At 40.5% G+C, this 23,683-nt stretch overlaps 1 protein-coding gene across 1 annotated transcript in view; it reads left to right on the plus strand.

The window, feature by feature from the left end:
- The first annotated feature begins 1,780 nt into the window (after positions 1–1,780).
- Positions 1,781–23,683, plus strand: part of LOC139769098 (uncharacterized) — a 39,877-nt gene continuing 17,974 nt past the window's right edge. Inside the window, exon 1 of the mRNA XM_071699860.1 lies at positions 1,781–2,327. The gene's annotated coding sequence lies outside the window, so the exon portion shown is untranslated. The remainder of the gene's footprint in view (positions 2,328–23,683) is intronic.

Genomic DNA, 23,683 nt, shown 5'->3' on the forward strand with positions numbered 1-23,683 from the left:
GCGTGACTGTCTCTTTTCTCGCTCCTGTAGGTGGATGTATAACAATGCGAAAAAAAAGGCACGTTCTGTGAACTCCGCACGTGCGAATGTGTGCGTCGATGATTCATAACTCAAATATTAAATAGCAGATAGTGTCGCGGTTCCGAGAAAGGACACATTGTTAACGTATTCGATCATCATTTTAAGATATTTAGAAACTTAGATGGTGACCTTCTTCTATAACTGGCTCTAAAGTCGAAGTTCCACTTCTCTCATGAAGTATAACACATTTGCATTTTACCTGACAAGAAATAGATTGCGATTTTAAAAGAACCGCACGTAAATCTTAAAAATCGCATACGTTTTTAAATTAATCGCACGCGATTTTTAAAAATTGCGTACGTTTTTAAATTAATGGCACGCGATTTTAGATTAAACGCACGCGATTTTTAAAAACCGTATGCATAACAAATACGTGCAGAATTTTTTTCAAATTTTTTATTTTATTTGTCGAACCTTCATGTTCGAAGTTTCTTGCGAGAAATTCAAGTACCCTCCAAGCGAGAATTCAAGCATCCTTCTAACTAGTTTTGCTGCATCTGCGCGAGAATGTAATACGTAGAGCTAACTACTGTTTCCGTAACTATTTCGTATTCCACAGATCGCCGTGCTCACTCGTGTGCATCGATCTGTCGGTAAATGATTCTGCTATTTCTACAACGTGCTAGCAAAACTCTATTACTTCACGCTGTGCTAACGACTGCCTATCGCGCTATGTGATTGTTGTATGCAAGATCGACGATAGGCATATCAAAATTACTTTGTTATTTTAACGTTCATTGTATCTGCGTGAAACACGTCAAATGTATATACGTCAAGTAAATTAAGTAAAATAAATTACAAAAAAATATACAATTTTTGTTAAATATAAGAGAGTCACTGTTTACGTCGATCGAATATTAACATTATTCGTATAAAAAATTATGCTTTTATCTTCGTGAAACCGAGCAGTCTTGTAAAGTAAAGAAAAGATGGAAAAGGCGCTTCGTGACGTACGAGCGGAAGGAAGCAGTGAAAGAAAATAGACAGAGAGAAAGAAAGAGAGACTCGGAGAATTTGAGAGAGTCTTCGTATTACCCTCTTCAAACACAGCCGGGCGCGAAAGTGAAGTGTAGGAACGAAAGGAAGACGAGGGAATTATTAACGCATACGGCGTGTTGCTCACCGGTGTGCATCCAAGTGTCCGCCGAAGCACTAGCTTTCCTTCCTCCGACACCCCTCAACGTCCCCTTTCCCCCCAACGATTCCCAACGGCGAGACATAAGGCGTTACGTCGCGAATTCCTAGGGATCTTGTCCCGGCTGGTTGAATGCAAGAAATTCTACCGGAAGGAACAGCACACACGGTCGAGGGCAACGCGAATGCAATTAACGCAGTTATATAATAATCGCTCCCCTTTGACGTAATCGAGGGAAGTGTGTCCGGAATTCAGTCATTCTTAAATTAATACTTCGTCTGCATACACCGTAGAATTTGATCTTTTTACAAGTCCTCTTAGAACTCCTTTAAAATCAGTTTTTTGTCTATCAACTTGTAAAGATCAAAGCAAAAGTATCTATTTAGATATTTAATTAGTTCCAAAAAGGACATTTTTCTTTCAGAGCAAAAAAAAAGAGAATAAACAGATCGTAAATAGGTATCGGTATCGGCTGTCATGTAGATAGATAGGCAGGTCCGCAGGCACCAAAATACACCTTGCTTCTCTCGTTCCTCGACCTACCATCAGGTGCACCCATCAGGCGAGGTGCTGCCACCTGAACAGGTACACCCAACACCCACAGATAAAGGCAAACATAATACTCACGCACACGTGCAGTCGTGCACGGTAAGCAGCCCGCGAAAAGGAGCAGGTCCGTGGAAAGGGGGTTGCCGGTCGTTCCTCCCACCTTTCGCCCTGTCAACCGGTAGAGGGGCCCTGATGCGCAAGCGCAAAGACCCGTGGGTCCTTTGCACCGAGACCGAGGGGCCCGACTCCGGAGACTCAAAGTCCGTTTCTGTCGTAGGGGAAGTTGCCGAGGAAACGTGCAGCTCGTCCGCGTTTCTCACAGCGGCTCGTGAATTTCCGCCCTCCGCGAGTACTTGTTCCGATCTTCTTTTTCATTTGTATCTCTCCGTCTTCCGTTTTTCCTTGTTTCTTTTTTTTTTCCCCGCGGTTCGTACGCGAGTGAAACGTGCGCGCGGTTTTGGGATTTCGGTACGTTACCAGTGACGAAAGAGAGAAAGAGAAAGAAATTATTCGTGTTTACCGGTGTGCACTGTGCCATGGGGATCTAGGAACGCCGGTCAGGGTGAGTTGCTAATTGCATAAAGGAATTTTTCTCTCTTGATTCTAAAAAATACAAGTGCTACGGAACACTTTATAAAACTATAATTACGTAACAAATATTCCTCAAAATATTTTAATTAGAGAAGGAAACTAAATCTTTTATTTTTTTTTACAACTTGTAAATGGAAAGAAACATTTAATAAATTAACAAATTTGAAAAACAATGTTAGTCTTTTGTTGTCCTTTTTAGAGTTGAGACGACAATGTTTAAAATTTGCGATGATAATGCAAGCAAGCTTGAACAGGTATAAAAATGACGAGAACATTAAAAGTGTGTGATTTGAGTATTGATGAAAATGTTACGTGCTTTGCATGATTATATGAATTACCGTTCCACTTTTTAAAAATGCGAGATAAAGAATAAATTTATATATACATTACGTAACAAATCCATTCGAGATACAACAAACCTGCCTAGTTACAGCATCTTTACGACATTATTAAATTGTTTTAAACATATGTCCGTCGGTGCCATTCACTTTTTACGAGATGTAATAAAACGGGAGATATCGAAAGGCCAATAATATTAAAATTATCAAGAGCAATTGATTTACATGACGATTAGAATCTTGATTCACGGAATCTCAATTTACCAGAATCGTACATTGTACTTATCTGAACGATTGTAGAATTTCTATAAATATATTTTTAACCGAAGGCGACATTACGCCCATGTGATTATCGCCTGCAGCTAATCGCAAGAACATGATAATACACGTAATTGCGATCCTCGGCGCAGGACGTGCAGGAGTCTCCGCAACATTTACGTTAATATTTCCGCGGCACGAAAGTGCAACGCGATCCCTGGCTGGCTGCGGAGGTAGATAGCCAAGCGGAGCACTGACCGATGATTTGAATGCGCGGTGCAGTCGCCAGGCGCTACGATTCATAAACGCTCCGTATCTGCTCTCCGTACCTAGTGGCAGAAATACGATATCATAAACATCGTCGCAATTTGTTCTCTCAGACGGTTAGTTAATGCTGCACGTACTGCCGGTCGCAATATAAATAATCTTTCTGTGATTTTACTGTTCTTAACGTCATCCGGATGAAATTGTCGTCTCCTTCCGGGAAAGAAGAATACTCGTTCCGTTCAAAATCATATTGCTCACAGAAATTAATAGATCCTCACACTTTTCTTTCAAGTGCTCGAAAATAGGTCACGATTGTACACAGCTGGTACGTTTTTATAAAGTTAGCCTTATTTTAAAGTGATCAAAGATATGTAATTATGTTTAAAGGTTTAACGCATACATTTTACCGCTCACCATATGGCGCGACGTATTCCGTTGTATGTACGAAATACCTAACGAAAATTATCGATTAATAGCTGCAGGTATCGATTACGCGCGATGTACTGGTCGCCGATTATCGTTATAAAGCACCTTCAATTTTACTCCGAAAGAAGACTCTCAGCTATTCCGCGCGTAGGTTACGCTATTCGCTGGGGTATTTGAAATTGTGATTCCAGGCGTGTCCGAGAAGGGAACGTTAGGGCGAGCAGACGAATGAACGAACGGACGGACGGACGAACGGATGGACGTACGTATGTGCGTGTACATCGTCGGAGATCAAATCACGTTAGCCTAATGCCGAGAACGAACACGTTCGTACGTGGGTGGTTGTATCCATGCTGGAATCTCGATTACGCTTCAACATCCTGTGGTTCTTCGTACCGCAAAAGGATTCCCGTAGGAATCCAATCTCACGCAGCGTCTCGTTAATGGGAGAAGGGAATACAGACCTGTTAGCCGAGAAGTAATAGAGAGTAATGGCTAATTTAACTAATTTACGAGTTAAGTCAATTGTAGGTCACGATCGCGTAACGTGTAAACGGCAGAACAAAAGTATTGGAGTTTTTTAAACATAACTATGTATCTTAATAGTTTAATAAAATTTTAAAATAACAGAGAGAGACAGATATAAATATTTAAAACGTATATTTATTTGCCTTGTTTTTAATATTGTTTAAAACATGTTTAAGGTATTAACACGATTTTGAAATGTGATATTTAAAAGTTATGTCTTTAAGAATCCTAATCAGCGGTGATATTTTATTTTCATCACGATGTGATGTCACCGAGGGTAATCTAGCGCCGCGAGTTCGTGATCTCTCTCCCTCCTTTCTTCTCCTCTTTCCTCGTCTTCGATCCGCGTAAACAGGACGCAGAAAACAAGCGTCATGCTCAACGGACTGAACGAAGATTGTGCGAACTACGGGCGCGCGATTAATCTCCATTTCGCGCAATTTTCTATATCGCGGCCCATTATCCTCCTCCTCCCGCCGGGGATGTCCCGGCGTACAAAGTGTGCGCGGGCCCGAATTAATCGCTCGATAACGACATGCGACGAAGTAAAATGCGAGGCCCGGCGTCGTATCGGGAGATGGACCGCCGCAGCTCGTTACACGGGTCTCCGCCGCGCCGGCGAGCCAATCGCTTTCCGCATGTGTTTTGCATATGGACTCTGCCTGGTTGCGGGCCCCTCGTGTCGGGCCCACTCGAGAGAGATTCGGGGACCTCTCGAACGTCTCTGTATTGTGTGCATGCGTGTGGAACGTGTTTATTATGCCGTTGTGTGTGTGTGTGTGTGTGTGTGTGTGTGTGTGTGTGTGCTCGCGTTGTGCATGTATGCGCGATGCGAGAGAGGGTGTGCACCGTCACGAAATGTAGTCGAACCGGCTGCAAACGCGCGCGCACACACTACAATGCATCCCAGGAGCCGTGTCCCGGAACTCCGTGGATGCTGGCCGGGCCTCCGACGAGCGCACTGACGAATTTCTTTCTCCTGAAACGCGTTACGGTTGCAGAGCTCGCGCCGCGGTAAAAGTTTTACACCTCGGTTTATACGGACCGCGGGCTTTCCTTGCGGTCGAAAGCAGTGAATGTTTCCCGTTACGATATATCGCGATATTAAATGCAATAATCCATACTTGTTTACGCGAGACCGAACCGCCGAGCGCCGGCTTCGACTCTCCCGAGGAAACAAGATCTCGCGCAGTAATTAAATGTTTCCTAGCAAGGTCGTGCTAGATATCGAATTTAATTAGTACCGAGAATTATGTAAACGCCAATAGAAATATATATAGCGTTAAAAATTAAACGCTCAACGGAATTTTGCAAGATTGCTCATATGGCGTACAATAATAAATTTCGAGACCCTTGTCGTTCCTGGGATGCTTAAGGGGGGCATAATGGCACCGCCGCATTCGATCTATGCATTGGTCTTAACCATCGCGTCGTTGCATGTTCCGTGCATTTCTACAACGTCGCTCCAGGCACCAGAGAGGCAGAGAGGAGCAAGACCGTTCGTTCGTCCGAAAAAGAACACCTCGGCTCGGCGAAGAAAGGCTCGTAAAAGCGGCGTGCAGTCATTGCACCGCACGTAGGATCCGCGGGCCGCGCTCGCAGAACGGCGAACAATGAACACTGACGTCACGAGACTGCACCTGTAGCTGCACGTGCATGTGCGCGAGGACCGTCCCGTGAATTGCGAATGTCTCGCGGACTCCGTTCCGCGGCTTCTGAACCGGGCGAGCAAGTGTTTGATACACGGCGTATGGCGCCAGCGCAGCTTCGTTTCCGTCTAATTACATACCATTATTTTGCATATTGCTTGAAAACGTCCAACCGGCGAAGAAATCGGAAGAGTATTCAATAGCGCGACGTAGATTTTACCTCATCAATTTATCATTGCTAATACATTGCCTGTTAAAAGACTACGTTTATTATTAGCTTGATGCAGAAGATTTGCCGGTTCTTCAGACTTTGTATCAGATAAAGTTAGAAGATCGAAGTTTTTTTTAGAAAAGAGGGATTAAAAAATTTTTTTGTAAATGAAAAAGAATATATTGAAGTTCGCGGCGGCAATTTTATTCGATTCCGCTGAAATTTTGTTTAGCTTTGTTTTATAAATATAACGGATCTTTTGCACTAATTCAATAGTATTATTCAATAGTGTCATAATGGATTATTAATAAATATAATCAATTCAATTTTACAAGTTAAAAATATAAATATTTTACTTACGTTTACCGGGAATCATCGATTATTGCAAAAGATCTCGGAAATTGGACGCGGAACGCAATATCTCTCACGACACGTCGTGAAATATCACGTCGAATGCATCATCGCGCGAAGATCTTAGGCGGGATATATTGCGAAGCCGTAAATTTCGACAAATTATCGCCGGATTGCGACCGTCGTCGGCAAAACACAATCCTCGTTCCCGAGTAATTCTCTCACGTTGCTGCGCAAAAATGCCGCCGCGATGGGACAACGCGAATTTTTTTCGGTCGCGATCGCTCTCCGCGGCTGGACTTTCACCATTTAAAATTCGTCTGCCTTCACCTGACCGAGTCATCGTTCGTCCGGCTCGCAAGACCGGATCGGATCGGGAGAAGGAGGCCTCGCTAAATATCTTATTACTTTTGAATTAACATATCGGTACCGAGATAACTGGACTTTTTCTTACCGCGGCTCTCTGTCAGCACGTTGCGGAACGTGGTTAGGATATATGGGTCACCCGGCGATCCCTTCATTGGCGCTTCGACCGATCGTACCCGCGCCTCGGTACGACCGGGTGAAATTAATTTAATCAGTTGCCATAGACATGCGTGCTCGCGTATGAACATATGTATGTCTTTTTTGGCGAAGTGGTAACTTATCTACGCTTTCGCGAACCGAGATAGTCGACCGAGCAGCTGTGCACCGTCGATTTCTAATATTCGAACGGCCGAGATGAGCGACAATTGCAAATCAATGGAAATCGGACAAAATTAAAACGCCGATTACCCGTCGATTGCTTGTCTTCCTTTTCTGTCTCGAGTTACCCGTTTGAATGGCACGCAGTGAAAATCGACGATTCTTTCACCAGAAGAGTCTCGCGTGTGCGTGCACGCGATTGCACTAGTCTCTCTCACTGGCGAGAATGTGGGCGATCGCCGATCGGATCGACGATCGATCTTCGTGACGGGGAGTTTCTGCGCGGCGGGAAAAAAAAAACTCGCGCCGCATCGAACAGTTATAAAAGTCAATCGCGATCGAGTATATATACATATCGAGGCGCGCGACTTCTTGGTCGCCTTCCCGCTCGCTTCCTTCGTCGGGCAGCTTTCATTTGAGTTTCTATCACGTTAGACTTTCAACGGGGGTCTACGACTCCTCGATAGACGTCCCCACGTATATACCGGTTAGCATAGTAATGGATAGTTTGTCACGAGCGCCATTCGCACGGATAATTCTAATCGCGCCGACGATTTTATTCGTGCGCCGCTTCGCTGACTTTGCTTTTGTCCGTTCCAGTGTTTTGACAAAATAAAGGCAGTGCGGCTGTAAATGGCAAGAAGAGAACGTCCCTATAAAAAAAAAGTCGTCGCTAACGTTAAATTTATGAAACGTGAAATTTCAGCTGAAAACTGTGGTAAACTGAGCGGGGAAAACGTCGACATATATCTCGTATATCAAAAGAATTTTCTTGTAAGCAGAAATAAGGATTCATGTTTATATATGAACAAATACAACAGTAATTTTATTATATTTTTATCAAATCGTTGTTATTCTACTTTTTAATGAACCGATTTATAAGAGTAAAAGAGCGAAAATAAATCACTAATTGGAACAAAAATAAAGTTTGTGAATTTACTTCTTTTATTTCCTTATTATTAGACATAAGTTCCAATAAATCGTTGTCGAGATTATGCACTTAAAATCGCGGAGCTTTTAAAAGGCGCCTTCACGTGCAATCTAACACCGAGGAAAAGCGAGTATTTAGGTCTGAAGAGTCAATGCCGAGTTAATCAATAGGAAGTTGCAGGTAGCGCTATCGACTTCGCCCATCAGCTGTTTCGGCTCAAATTGCAAAAGCCACTTGCGCCAGTAGCTCGAAACGTACTTCGGCTGGCTTATCGCGTTACAGCCGGCGTTACAACGGCCGTCGTTCTCCGTTCACCGTTCTCAAAATGGCGCCGGGGACAGTTAGAGGCCTGTTACGTCAGGTCGCCGATTACGGTCGCGCCGAACGGCGGAATGTATTCGAGGATCTAATCTCATCCCCCTTGTCCTCTCGCGCGCGACCCTGTTCCCACCCGGGGAGATATGCAACGTGCATGCAGCTGAACACGTTCGCGTGATGGCCGTAACTGGGTTAGGCAATTCGCGAAAGACACGAGGTGCGCGTCCTTGAAAGAGAAGTACCGTTTCGAATAAATGCGCAAAATTGGACCCTCGATATCGCGCGGACGATCATTTTCCTCTCTTTCTTTCTGCGCGAGAAAATGTTGAAAAAAAAAAAAGAGAAATAAAAGGAACCTTCCGCTTGATATTATTAAGCCACCATTAAGCATGACGAATGGTTACTTTATCAGAGACTCGTGAGGTTGAAAAGCGTATCTCGCGCAATTGGAAAGCACGTCGGACGTATCTAACGCACAATTCACTTAAGAAATTATTTAAATTAATACGGACAGACGTGGTAATCGGCGGACATTAGAAAACGAACGACCGCGTGAACGGTAGCGAATGAGAGGGAAAAAAAATACTATACTGACATCGGCCGATTACACGGATCGCAATCATTTTGATCGATGCCGATGCGCTGGCCGCTACGTTTCCTGTTATTTCCCTCCTGCGCCGCTGTACTGTCGCGTCTGAGGAATGCGATTCGCTCGATCGGCCGTTCAATAAATAATTGGGTTAACGGTTTCGCGGCGGAATCGTCGTCGCCGGTAGTCGAGGGAAACGGCCTTGATGTTGCACAGAACGTCCTAAGGACGATTCACCCAGCTTTCTCCGAACGCACCTCTAACCGACTGACCGATCGCTCGATCATTCGATCGTTCATTAGTAACCGCACAATTTTCTGCCGTACCTGCGGTACTTATCGCGTTTCTTTTCCTTCGTACGTCATATGTCTATTTCTTCTCCGCGTAAACTCCCCCCCTCCCCCCACATACACACATCGACTAGCGAATTAATTAAGATGTCATCGATCGCGAATTAACGTCAGCGCGTCGTCAACTGAAATAATTGCTCCTTGGAAGTATGCTGAGACTTGTGCATCATCTATTGTGCCAAGAATAAATGTACTTTGCATAATGGCTATTTCGAGATTGCAAGTTTGTATATTGGGAAGAATACAATGGAAGTAATGCTAAATGAATTCAACGAGACTTGGTATAAGGACATAAAAATTGCCTGTAATTTCTTTACACGAAGTGAGATTTATATTATTATTATGGCATATCCATGATATGCTTCAAGCACACAATTATATTATAGAAATTGCAAAATATATACTATTTATTATATTTTAGATATGTAATTATAATTATACTATACAATATTTAAAAATAAATATAAAATACAATTATATTATTATATTGTTAATTAATGCATTATAAGAGATTATTCCGAATTCCGACATATCTTGATCAGAATTTATGGATTGTTTCTTCGACGAAATTCGCGTAATCTTTAAAATATTCAAGAGAACTACGCAATCATGTGACTTCGTGTCTCCTGCCAGATAAATATTTCTAACTGGATATTTAAATTCCTGTTTTTCGTCTGGTGGATCGCCCAACCGACTGGTCGACCACATTGATTAGGCTAACCTTTCCGCGATGAAGGCATCGCCGTGTGGTTGTGCGAATGAAGTCGTCCTTGACGCTGCCTCGTCGAGATTCCTTTAAGGCCGAGTTGAGCTTTCCCTGGATAGGTATAAGTCATTCCTCTGACAGCCCCGCGAAGAAACAACCGCGCGCGACTCTTTCTATCTGGGAAGTCTTCGAATCAACATTTTGCTTTTTGTTATTTCCTTGACCGTTTTTTTAACCGTCGTATATGAATACTCGCCACAAAATCACATACATTCACGCTGTAATATTATTTTATCAGACAGTTAAAAAAATAGAACTTTAATGGTTTTTATTACATCTGTAGCACATCTATATATTTTTTACGTACGATAAATTCGATACGCGAAATATATATGTAGGCACTTAAAACTCCAAAAACTCGTTCACTAAATCGTCGAAAAAATTTTCTTCATTGATAAGTAGAGAGGAATATATTTTTTCAATATGCATCATAATTATAATAACGATTATTTATTTATTTAAAGATATGAAAAAAGTAATTTTGCATTAGGTATATATAGAAAAAGTTAAAATTTTGTGTTAAAATTGATAGAAAAAACCATTTTAGTTTTAAGTCAGACTATATAATTTAACACATATTTTACAAATTTATATCTTTAAACTTGTTTCAGTTGCAATAAAATGTTACAAACGTAATAAAATTTATGTTACAGTAAAATTTGAGGGACTTAATTTGTGCATCTAGTATCTGCGTGCAGTAGACACATAAACATATAAATCCAGTTGCACATATCAAAGTTTCATTCTTTCGTGTCGGTTGATTGGCTCGATTAGTCGTCGTAGCATCAAACGCGATATTTTTCACGAAAATTTATACACGAATTCACGTTCAAGTAGCAAGGATATTATTTTGTGATTTTATTCGAATCCGGTTTGCAAACTGCTTCTACAGGAACGGACTGTATTTAATTAAACGGCAAGAGTTTATTAATATCATAATTAATGCGTGCTTGCGCGCACACATCATCGTTGGAAGATTCTTGTGGGAAATGGTAATCGAGTTCATAAATACGAGATTTACGAATGTTCTAATATAAAATGATAAAACTCTGAAAAAATGGAGAAAAATAAATTATAAGCGTGTCTTAAATACTGGTTCATATAATAATTTAATTAGAAGAAGAAGAAGAAGAAATTTATTCCCAACATTATTGTATCCTATTCATTTTTAAATAAAATACTATTATTTTCTTTAATAATCGACATAATTTAAAGTCGCAGTTATTTAAAATCACCAGTTTTCTGATTCTCGAGAAAACCTTATTTATTTTAAAAAATTATACTTTATTTAAAATACTAGTAACCATTTATTGTTAAAAATAATATAAAGTCATTAATGATCTCTTAAATTGCTGTATGTCAATTACAAGTTAAAATGTACCTATTTCGTTTGCGTTTTATTCTAAGGCCACGCAGTGGTAACGTTTGCGGTTACGACGAGACCACAGTATAACAGAGTATCATGAGTTTCTTTGGTGTAATATCAAAGGACGATTAAATTCGTATAGTGCAAATTGCTTCACGTGTCATTTGAATCAATCTTTTTTAATTCAAGTTTCATTTAGCCTATCTACATAGTTTTTATTGTATTAAATCACTCGCAAAGTTGAAAGGAAAGTTTTCAGCTTCAGACAAGAATGGCTAAAGAAATGACTAAAAGACAATACCGTGCTACACGCATTGTCTTCGTGCGTTACGTCATATAACGGTAATTACCCGCATATATGCCCATTGAGTCGATTTTGTACCGTTTGTTGACGGAAACTGCACTGTTTCCCGAGAACACCTACTTATTTAAATCCTGTAATTTGTAATCGAGCAGCGTCCTCCGTGACGTATCGCGTCCTTCGCAAGCATTTTCCTATAACACATGCATGTATATTTTTTGTCTTTCAAAAATAAAGACTCTCGAATAAAAGAAATATATTCTACACGTCGTCTGGAAAACTGAAAAAATGCAGTTCAGTGTCGACATTTATAGTAAAACTTCGGCCTCTGCTAAATAGTTCTCTAATTTATACGAAAGTTAGAATTTCGCTGCCAAGTTTATCGAAGAACCTGCAGTCGTTGCGGTTCGATTACCGCTGCGCAAGCGGAATACCGCTGGATCGCGGAAACAGAAACGTGAATACGGCACGCCGATCGCTCGGTATGGTCAGAATCGGTTCGGCGGCTGGCGATTTCTAAGTAGCGATCTCCGAGATCGCATATGTGCACAATGAACATACGGGTACGGTCAGATATGCTGGCGACACTTTCACTCGCTGCCAATGTCCGATCCAATGGTTCTAGTAACACTATACCGGAGCCCGAGCCAATGCAGCTGGCGTTACAGTTCCGTTCCACTGGCCAGGCAATCCGGTCTCCCGATCAGTGTTGGGGCACAATTAAATCATATTGAAACAATTGAAAATTGAAATTTTAACTGTTAATTGCAATTGACAATTAAATTAGTTAGTTGTGAATATGTATTTGTTTTACATGATTACAATTAATCAATTGTTAATTGTCATTACAATTAAAACTAATTATTTAATTATTTATTAATTGTAATTGTCAGTACAATTAACAATTAATTTTTATCGTGATGACGATTTAATGTGTTACTTATTTCAAAGACTAGATATCCTTACTGATTGTTCGCATGTCCTTGCAAGAATATATTTTTTTGTAGAATAAGATGGCAAACGAGGAAAAGTAGCCACGTCTCTGTCGTAACAAGTATGTTTACGCAATATGAAATATAAATATATTTAAAAAAAATCCGAAGTACTACAGCTGACGAAACTGATATAATTGTAAAAAATATCACATTCTCAACAGAAAGTATGCTGAGGACGAGAATACGTTTTTTATTTCTAACTTCTTTCGTTTTTGGAGTTTCTGTATTCGGGAGATTGTGGAAATATACATATACATCTGAAAAACGTAAAGAATATTACTGTATTATATATAAATCTTGTTTCTTTGGATATTAAATGGAACCTTTTGATGTAAAACCAACATTCCATATGCAACAATTTAATCAATCTAATGCATGCTTGCTGATAACGCAAGACAAATAGCCACAGATAGATTTCCATGGCAAAATCTTGGAGTTATTTATCTCTATCGTTATATTTCTACAGTTCGCTTGCCATTAGGCATTCTGATTCATTAATTGCAGACACGAGCGACCGAATGACGGGAAACTGCCTCCACCCGTCGATTTGGGCAACCGTGTTAATTAAGTCGCGGGTGAGATGGCAGATTATCAATTTGCGAAAATAATGATGCTAAATCCAATAATTATAAGCCCGCTGTAATAAGCCGCGTTAGTTTCACCTTAGCCGGCCAAGTTTCGCAAACCGGCCGCGTTTCGTAATCCACGCGGTAGCCATTATTAACACGAGCTAATTCCTCCGTGTGACGTTAACACGCGTTTATCGTACGGCCGCGGCGAACGTTCGCCGCAACACGTGATCCCGTTGAACGACAAACAATGGTTCTCTCGGCGTGTTATGCTAATTACTTCCGATCCCGGTAACCAAATCGCTGCCGCGAAATATCGAAGGTCGTCGAAATCACACAGTCCGGAGCGAAGTAAAACCGGCACGGTTTTCTACGTTTGCGATTCCGAAGTGTAATACCTTGAAACGCATTCCGCATGCGTAAACTGGGAAGAAAAACGCGCGGCGAATTTTTCCCACGTCCTCCGGCGACAGGCGCGCAATGCACTTATTGCTACCAATGGAAAATCCTACATGGAAAATCAGATACTAAATTTCTGCATAATGAGCCAGTATTTAGTATTATTTATAGAATATTTACAGATTTAAAATCAGATATTAAATGAATTTTTATTACATGCGATTATATTAATAATAATAATAACCCTTTGTTGTCCCACTTATTTTTGCTGCTTAATTAATTACATCGCAATCACGATTTCTGCAAAATAAGTCAATATTTAGAATTATTTATATAATATTTACAGATATAGTTACATTTGCAAGTTGATACGAAAGCTACTTTGAATATAGAATATCATTAATAATTTGATTATCATTAAACGGCGCAGTTCTCTTTCTTTCCCGAAAAAGATGACTCGAAAGATTTTGGGGAATTTCCAGAGATAAATCGGAGATTCATTCAAGAAGCGCGGCACGAAATTGCATGCTGATTGTAAACAGATAGATTATATTTATTAAGAAACATGTTCGCTATCTATGTCACCAGCATTCGGTTACAATGGTTACATTTGCGTAACATGTGTTTTTAGAGGAAAAGGTCAGGCTGAGATTATATAGAAAAGACGTTTCCTGTAACAACCCGCTGTTCTCTACCTGATCTGCGACGTGGCGAGAAGCGGAGATCTTTCTCGAAACGGTCCCAAGGGCTAGCTTTTAGTGATTCATTAAATTAAAACCTGTTTCATCTCTCTCTCTAATGAAGATTAATTTGTAGCGAAGAAACTAATATAACTGCCGCATATGATACACAACTTAAAATAGAAATGATAATATTTAAAATAAAATGTAGAGAAAATATAATAACTGTATAATTACTTTTGCCTTATTATAATGACTTTTGTCTTCAGGCTGATATGTATTAAAATTATACCCTCAAAAAATCGGAAAAATATAAATCAAATTTGTATAAAGAAATTACTTAAAACAAAAGTACATATGCAGTCTTTTGAAAAAGATATTAACTTTTAATTTTAAAGTTACTATAGTTTTTGACATAATTATCATCTCAATAAATAGCCGGACAAACTGGTTTATCTCGGTTGTGAAAGAAAGGATTCCGATTTCTCTTTCAGATATTTGCTTTTGCGACTTTTCCATTAAAACAAAAATTCTTTAAACCTTTCTTTTGGTTAAGAAATGTGAAAGTTACATGGGGATCAAAGTATATAAATACAGTGAGTAATTCAATCTGTTTGACGAGTGTGCAACACGTGCGCAACTATTTGAGAGCGCGCATTTTCTTGAAACAAAATGATACTTTTCTGCTTTTTGTTAAGAATAATAGCACTCGATACCGAACATTGGGTTCGATACGGTCAACGACAAAAGGCGTTAAACACACCATGTAACACCTAACACTTAATAGACATGATTCAAAGTCGAAAATGTGTGCATGTGGGTATGTGAAGGTGTCAATGTGTGTGGGTGTCCGCAGTGTTGAACTCGAGTCCGTAGGTTTGTTAAGCCCAAAGGATTGTGCGGATCAATCCTCCCTGCGGAAAAGGCAGAATGATATGTTTTAAAACCTTTTCTTTATCTTTAAGTAGAATAGATAGAAAAAAAATGTTTCAAAAAATATCATTCTGCTTTAAGACGATATCCGTTTCTTTGATATGGCTCCAACTTCGACGAAAAAATGTAGAATAGTTCGGGGGTGAAATCTTAGAATGGTCGCCATATGATTTTTATATTTTCTAGACATCAAGAATTTCTTCTAACAAGAGAAAGTCGAAATACGTTGAACCATTTGTATTAAACGAAATGATGATTCTATTAAAAATAAAAATACCTTTTTAACTCTCTATTTCTATTATTAAAATAAATCCTTTCCTTAAAAACTTACTTTACATTTTGAATTCCCTTTGAATCTATTTGTGCAACATTTGTTTTTATTATCGTGAATTTAACTTTCCCATTTCTATAAATAGAAGTGGCAATATTCTCTCGAAGAAAAAATGTAAGCGCGCTTTAACGCGAATAAGATAGAAATGCGAATATAGCGCGAATGCGAACGAACAAGCCTCGCTCCTATAGCGTACAAAAAAGCTTATTTCCTCAATCAGAAAACCACGATTCGTTCCACAGTGATCACCGTTGGCTCGATGGTATGATGGGGGCTACGTCAAGGTCAAGCCTGATAGACTCCTCGATAGATCATCAGGCTAATGTACGTCATCGTGTCTATCCTCACCGATCGCGGTTCTCTCATATGAAATAAATCTTTTTATAGGCTACGCATGAAAGCGTTGGGAAATGATGCGACAAAGCTTCGTCGCTGACCACGGAACATTCTTGCGAATTATGTAATTCACGAGTGAAAGCAAGATCGTGTTGCACCGTTGAAAAAAAATTACACGTGCCAATCTATACCAATCGGCGATAGCGTGCAATACAAGTGCACATAAATAAATACTTTCACGGCATTCGGTATGCGTGCGAGCACGAACACCGCGTGTCACGGTGGTAACTAAAATTCTTCCGAGCGAATGAACAAACTCTTGAGTGAATACGTCTAATGCGAAATTAATTGCCGGTCGATAAATTGCCAGGCATGGAGATTAATATTCCCGATACTTTCCTTCGGCCGTAATTACGATTTCGGTCTCGAGAAGGTCGCTTCCTGCGTCCCCGAAACTGAAATCGCAATCGAGAATAAAACGTAAAAGCAACCACCGGGGAGAATTAGCGAGAAAGCATTCCGCTAATGATCGTGCTCTACGAAAATTCCTTCGCATCCTTATTTCTTTATGACCTCCACACTCGACAGATCGATGTGATGGGCCGCGGCCGCACGCGCTTATCCCGGTAGTCGTTGTTAACGCTCGTTACCGGCGAAATACGGCGTAATGACTCCACGTATCCCGCTTTAATGAAACCGAAATCATCATCAGCGAGTCGCGCAGCCAGGCCGCGCCTAGTCGCATATCGCATTAGACCTGTCTGCAGCAAGGCCGTTCTCTCTCTCTTCTATCTCGTCGTGCCCCTCTCTCCTTTTCGCCCACCGTACTTGTCTCTTTCTCTCTCTTGCGACCGGCTGACTGGTACTTTCATTTCGTCGTCGACTTGTCGGTGTCGCGCTCGCGACCGTTTATGGCCATTAAATTAAATTCCACGTCCGTCAGGCGAGTTGCATATACGACGGGATGTATATAGTATCGGAACACAGAATACGCGGCACGCCGCGCCGGACCATTATTCGCGTTTTATCGAAACCGCTCGCTTTGTGACTTATGATAAGGATATTCAGGTCAGCGATAAATTTTGAGATAGAGTTGCGTACGCGATCGGTTGAATCATTTTTACAATCGTGCAGCCGAGCGAAAGTGAATTTCGTAAAATCATTTAATTACATTCGATAAAGTATAAAGGGTTGCAATTTTAATTGTAAGTTCTTGGCATAGTTAAACGATTATGCTGTCGTTAAAAACGTATTATAGCTAGTCATTATAGTCGTTTGACTTCTCGCAACGTCTTTATAGCTTGACTGAGAATAGCAGGCAGATTTTAAATTGAGAGTGTCTGTATATGAGAGTAACGGCGTTGGAAGCTGAAAGCGGGAATGCAGCCCGCGCGAAAATGCCAGTGTCGGGCATCAATTTAGGGTCCGTTCCGTTTCACGCATATGCGTGCATTTATCTATAGCATACGTAACGTTTACTATAGACAATGCGCGCATCATGCGTGAAACGGAACGGACCCTTAATATCATCGACAATGCAGCCGTAGCGATGATGGCGGCTGTGCGTGACAGTTTAAACCGACGCGATTTAGTCTCTTGTTAGACTAGATAGAAATCAACTTTGTAATCACAGTTTTATTCTGCCTCGCAACCAGTTTAGTCCCTCTTTAGCTCGTACCACTGAAATACCAATTATTAAGTAGTAAAACTCATGTCCTGCAATTTTATTCGCTTATTAAATTAAAAACGACAAATTATTGCTCTCATGTCATGTCATGGTTGCTATTTTATATCACGAGTGAACAGAATATAAAATTAATTAGACACTATACTGCAAAAGAAACCCGTCCGATAGCGCAAAAAAGTATAGGCATGTCAATTTGTAAAAATAAATATATCGCGACCATCGTGTTAAGAGCTAGAACCGAGTTTCAGTAATATGAAAAGAGGATATAATCAACGCTGAAAAGAGGATAATCCTAAACCATCGGGCGTCTGCACCGGCTGGTCGCCGACCGGCCAGAACCAGAAACGCGACGCGATAAAAGATTCAGCGGCATGCAACGGTCTCATAAGAGAGAAAAAAGAAAATTCGCGGTGCAACGCTCGCGGCGCAAAGCGTCCGCGCTTAGCCGACGATTATCCCGACGCGGTCGCGGCGTCTTCTTCCTGGTGCGGCGCGCGATATATACGCACCTTCACCGGTACATCTCCCGCGAAGGGAAAAGCACGCTCGCTCTCGCTCTCGCGCCTCGTACTGCGGCGAATGGCGCGTGAAACGACCTGTAGCGAAATCACGCAGTTTACCGATGGAATGCCGCTGGCTCGTGCCCTCCGCGGCCGCGGGCCGATTCCTCGGCTGCGAGCCGTTGCGTTGCTGCGAGTCGCGCGCAGCCTCCGCTCCTCAAGACGATCGGCTTCGCCCGTGGTGCGATTTACATCGTCAGGCGCGCGGGCTCGTGCTCTCGCGCCCACACGCGCACACGTCTGGACCTGGTTACGTGTACGTGTTGCACGTACGTGTATCACGGAGGTACGCGAAACGGGCTCTGTGCGAGTTGTGGGTCGACAAAGCCCCCGAGGGATCTTATCGCGGATTATTGCGAACTTACTTGTCCCACTTTCTAATCAGACTGATCCAGCCGGGACCGATTCCCGTCTTTTGATTTTTTGTCTCTCGCCGATGACTTCCCGACAATTTTTTAGTTTAGGTGATAAATCGCATAATTATCGAAGAACTCTTTCGAGGAGATATTTGATTCTGATTTTATTCGGTCAATCGTTTATTTGATGCAACGTTCTACTTTTAAAGTTTTAGTTTTATGGAAGGCTAATATAAAATAATCATCTTCTTCGAAAATATCAAGTATTACATGACATATTAAACATATTAAAATAATTCTTTTGCAAAAATATGTTACAACTTTTACGAAATATTTGTAATGGAATACCAATAAAGATACCAAAGTAGAAAACTTTTATCTTTAATTAAATACATCGATACTAATTGAAAGAACCGTTTTGTCGAACAGGTTTGTCAACAAAAAATTAGTTGCAATCTATCGTTGTATCCGGAAACAGGTTCTTATTCGTATTCATTTTCACGTCTCCATTTTTCCCTTTTTACTTAAATTTTTTTATCATTGAGTGCGAAAAGTTCGGTTCTTCGATGAAACTACACGCTGTAGCTACTTTGGTATTTCTCTCGCGCGTTTTATCCATCAGCATAAGGAATTTGCACGTAAGACGCTTTCCAAATGTGGTTATCCCGCGTTTAATTAGGACTCATAATTAGTTGTTTAATGAACGCTAGGAAGGAACATGGAAAGTTATTGCAAGCTTGTTGCAGATGCGTTCGGTCATTGCCTGAGTATTAACGACCTATACCGTTCACGTGAAGCCTCGTTGACGCAGTGCCCAATTGATTCGTAGAGAAAAACCGTTTTTATGAGAAACTTAGATTTGACACTTAAATGTTAATGCGCAAAAAGTTTTTCGTGCATTTAATCGATCTTAATAATATTATCATCACTACTGGTCTGTGTGCCTTTCGCGCGATCGTATGAAGTATGAATTATCTTTATATTTATTTATCTTATAAATATCTAATAAATTATGATAAGTTTAGAGTATTTTAAGTAAAGTTCAGGAAAAGTTAATTATAATATCGAGCACAACATCTGCTATAAATTCCAAGAAAAGTATATGTCGCAGATCTGTAACTTTAAAGTATAAAGATTATTTAATAAATCGGCGGCAATTCTCTCGAACCAACGTATCATAAATTAAGAGAGGCAGTAAAATTTTCGGAATAGTCTTCATAATAATCACATTTAAGTATATGTGCACTCAAGTACTCTTCATAAAATTTAAAATGTAAAAATTTGCCGCATCTTTTAACTCGTAAAATGTTTACTGCTCCGCACTTTTGAGAAAGGCTGTACGATACAAAACGAAACAACAAAAACGAGAGGAATGCCGAAAGACTAATCACGTCTTTCGCGTGTCGTGAAAAAAAGGAGTGAGCAGGAAAGAGGCGAGAAAAGTCGTCTGACTGGGATTGCCCATTTGACTTTATAAAGAGCCGAGCCGCGATCTCGGTACGCGAGAGAGGCGCGTGCTCGGCATGAGGATTTTTCCAGAGGCGTTCGTTCTATGCCTGGTGATCGGCGCGCGAGTCCCGGTGCGATTGCGAACGCAATTCGTCTACATTTATTTCTGTCACTTTGCCTCGTGTACGTGCTCCCGCCAGACACCCATGATTATCGAGAGAAATCTACGTCCTTCGAGACTATCGTCGCGCCGTTCTTATAACACATCCAGACCTGCTCTGTCCGATCATTGATTTCGCCGTTACATAAATTTCGTTCAAGTGGTACACTTTCGCGTTATGCCATCGATCGAAAATTTCTTCTTCGCCACTAGATTTTGGAATAAAAGAGTCCTGAAATATTTCTTTTCCTTAAAGAGATGGTTATCTCGCTAGATTTTTCAATTGTGCTAACGTGTAAAGAAATATGACACTCATTTTCCACGGTTAACGTAGCGAATCTAATTTTTCCGATAATTCGTCTTGCTGCAGAACGTCAACTAACGACCAAAGATCAAATTGAAATATTGCGACATTCAATTTTAACCATTTACGGCATAGCGATCACGCGGAATAGATGACGTCTTCATGTGTGTTTTTAGATTTCACATATGTCACACTTTGCGAGTATCTTGACATAACGAAAACGTAATACTTTGTTTTATTGCTTATATATACGTATGGGCATTTACTGTTAAATGCCTATAAAAGTTTCAGTGTAAAAATTTTATATTCTTTTAACTGTTTTAAGTCAGTAGAGCTGTCAATAGCCGGATAACGTAATATCCTGATTATCCGAAATTATTATTCAAATCCAGATATTACTCGATTATTCAAATCCATATATTTTGTAACTGAACGTTCGCAGCTGTAGGAGAATCAGTAATATATGCGTATTTCTTTTCATAATGTCGTCCGTGACCATACCGGTCAGTGGGACGAGAAAGGGACCGTCTCGGTGAGCGCAAGGCCGTTATAGGTAGTTGTTGCAATTTTTCTGTTTAACAATATTCCTTTTTCCCACCGTATTCACCGGCATTTTTGCTCTCGCGAACTGGGCGACGAGCGGACGTTTTATTTATTCGCTTCAACGGTATCACGCTACCACATTCATTATAAACGCATTGTTCATGCATGACACAAGCGCTTGACTTAAAATTTGCAAAGGACTTTAACGCGCAGCGAGAGGTAAGAATGCACGACATTCCTCAGCGAATCGCAATAGTTTCTCTGCGTTTCGTTGCGTGCGAAACAGTAGCCATTAAGCCTGTATTAGATCACAAATTGAAATTCGTGTCGGTATCGCGTGGCTCAAAACTTCCGTTTTATATGAAAGGGATGGCAATTGATTCCTGACATTACGCGGAAGTTCAAAATCGCGTGCTCGAGTTCGTATTTCACCGCGATAAGATCGTGTAAAAGAAATAACTGCTGCAATCAATGCGATCATACGATGGAGAGTTCAGATATGAAGCTGAAAATGAAAACTATAATGATATTTAATGATAAGTGTTAGAAGTATCCAATCGTAAATAATACAAATCCCGATCGCAAAGATAAAGTGACTATTTTTTTTAGATGCAAAAATACGTGTGAAAAAAAAAATATATATATATATATAAGCGACTCAAATCCAACGTAGACTTGCACGCCTTGCGTTCGCACGCCGTTTAAGCGCAATTACTGTCCGGCAATGAAAGAGATTTCAATGCTCGGTGAAGACGGATAAGTGGTGACTTCAACGGCGGGGTTCATTACGGTTCGCTCGCGCTAAAATGCTTGTTTAAAAATTCACTTTACTTTATATCGCGCAGATTGTTCTTTATGCTTCATATACTTTACGACGTCATATTATTCTCTCAATAACGTAGCAAATATGCTTATTGCAATACGCATACCGTCCATATAAATTTCTCTAGTCCTTAGAGCAATGGCTTTTTTACATATCTTCTTATGTCTTAAGCGTCAATTCTTCCGTTCTACTTTTATCGTAATGGTTGTAACGAGCTGATGTAATGTACAGAATAGTCGATCAATTATATGAATGATGTAATAAAAGCGTACTCCTACATTACTATTTTACAAGCATGAGATTGTGAGACTATCTGCTTTAACGTCTACTGGATAAAAAATGAATAAAATAATGCGACTTTTTCCCATGTTTTTTTTTGTCGAGACTGCAATTTCTCTAATCAGCTTCATACTTCACTTTAGTGAATATCAACGAGAGAACATTTCTTTCTCGGTGAGAAATATTTTCACCATAAGATTTCGATATAAATACAGTAATTACCTGCTAATGTGTTACGCATAGCCGCCAACTTTATTATGTAGTACTTAATTTCAGGTATACGCGCTGTAATTGTGCATAGTTGAAGAATTACAGAAATTAAGCGTTTTGCGATTGAAATCATTATTACGATCATTGTAATTACAATTTCTTTTAATCGTCGCTAATAAACACCGAGACTATATTTCCCCCCAAGACTATTATCTGTAGCACCGAGATCTAAATTCACTGAAATTCCGGTTTCAATGATTAAATATTTAAATAATTCAATCCAAAGTGGCATAAAATTGAAATTAATGATAAAATTTTTATCTCAAATAGAGGATCTATCTTGTAAAAAACTATAACGATATTAATTGCGAGTCACTTCGCTAAAAAACGGAACATGATGGATTTGAGCATTTCCCTACCTACTTATTCTCTTGTTAGCAGTTTTTGCGCTATCTGACATTAAGTACGTCGTCTTTTTGCTCCCTCTTCTAAATTAATCCGTGATCTTCCGCAATTAACGGCGTCACGACCCGAGCGAGCGCATTGCGAGACACGGCGAATAATGAGCGCGAGAGCGGAAAACAAGGGCGAGTCTCGTTGAATCAATCGTAAATCCTATCCGGTCGAATGACCTTGCAATGCCGTCTATGGGTGATCGCCGGCGAAAGTGAAGTCATAAAATTACGCGTTGATTCGACGAAATAGGCGAGGATCTAAATATCGTTTCGTGTTGAATCGATTAGACTATTCTAGCCTGCCACTGTCACATGCTAATCCGCCTGGTTTAACCGGAATTCGGCGAGATTCGACGTTCACGTGACCGTTGCCGAGCTTGACCGTGTGCAAAACTTGTCAATCTCTCAATATTAATTAGAATCAAAGTGCTAATTAATCATGTTCGCTTCAACGACGCCTCCTAGTTTCGTCAGTCACTCTCACTTTCGTCGATTGCGTATTCGATACGCAATAATCCATTATTAGATAATTCGAAGTTTTACTTGGCTCGACGAAACAATCGACGAAATACTTCCAAAATTCTTCGGTATAATCTTTGTGCAATATCAAATTAGGATTACGAAATTCGAACCAAATAAATCTGACGCGTTTGCAATGGCATTTGCAATTGTCATTGCAGCGGATTTAAACACAAGTACGCCCAAGTTTTAAGTTCAGAGTACTTGTCGTAATTGTCGTTTGCGTGCCAGACCGGCCCTGGATAACTACGTCTTGCTTGCACAGACAGGTACATGAACGAACGGTTACGTGGGTGTTGGTATTGTCTCGTGAGGAATGTAGAAAGTAAAGTATCTTGAATAACACAGCCCCGACGGGAGCAAGAGTATAGGTTGCTTGGCAGAGCGAGGATGTGCCTCAGAGATT

This window comes from Temnothorax nylanderi, unplaced genomic scaffold, assembly GCF_030848795.1.
Source record: "Temnothorax nylanderi isolate EJ_2023f unplaced genomic scaffold, tnyl_v1.0 TNYL_tig0020_pilon, whole genome shotgun sequence".
Lineage (NCBI taxonomy): Eukaryota > Metazoa > Arthropoda > Insecta > Hymenoptera > Formicidae > Temnothorax > Temnothorax nylanderi.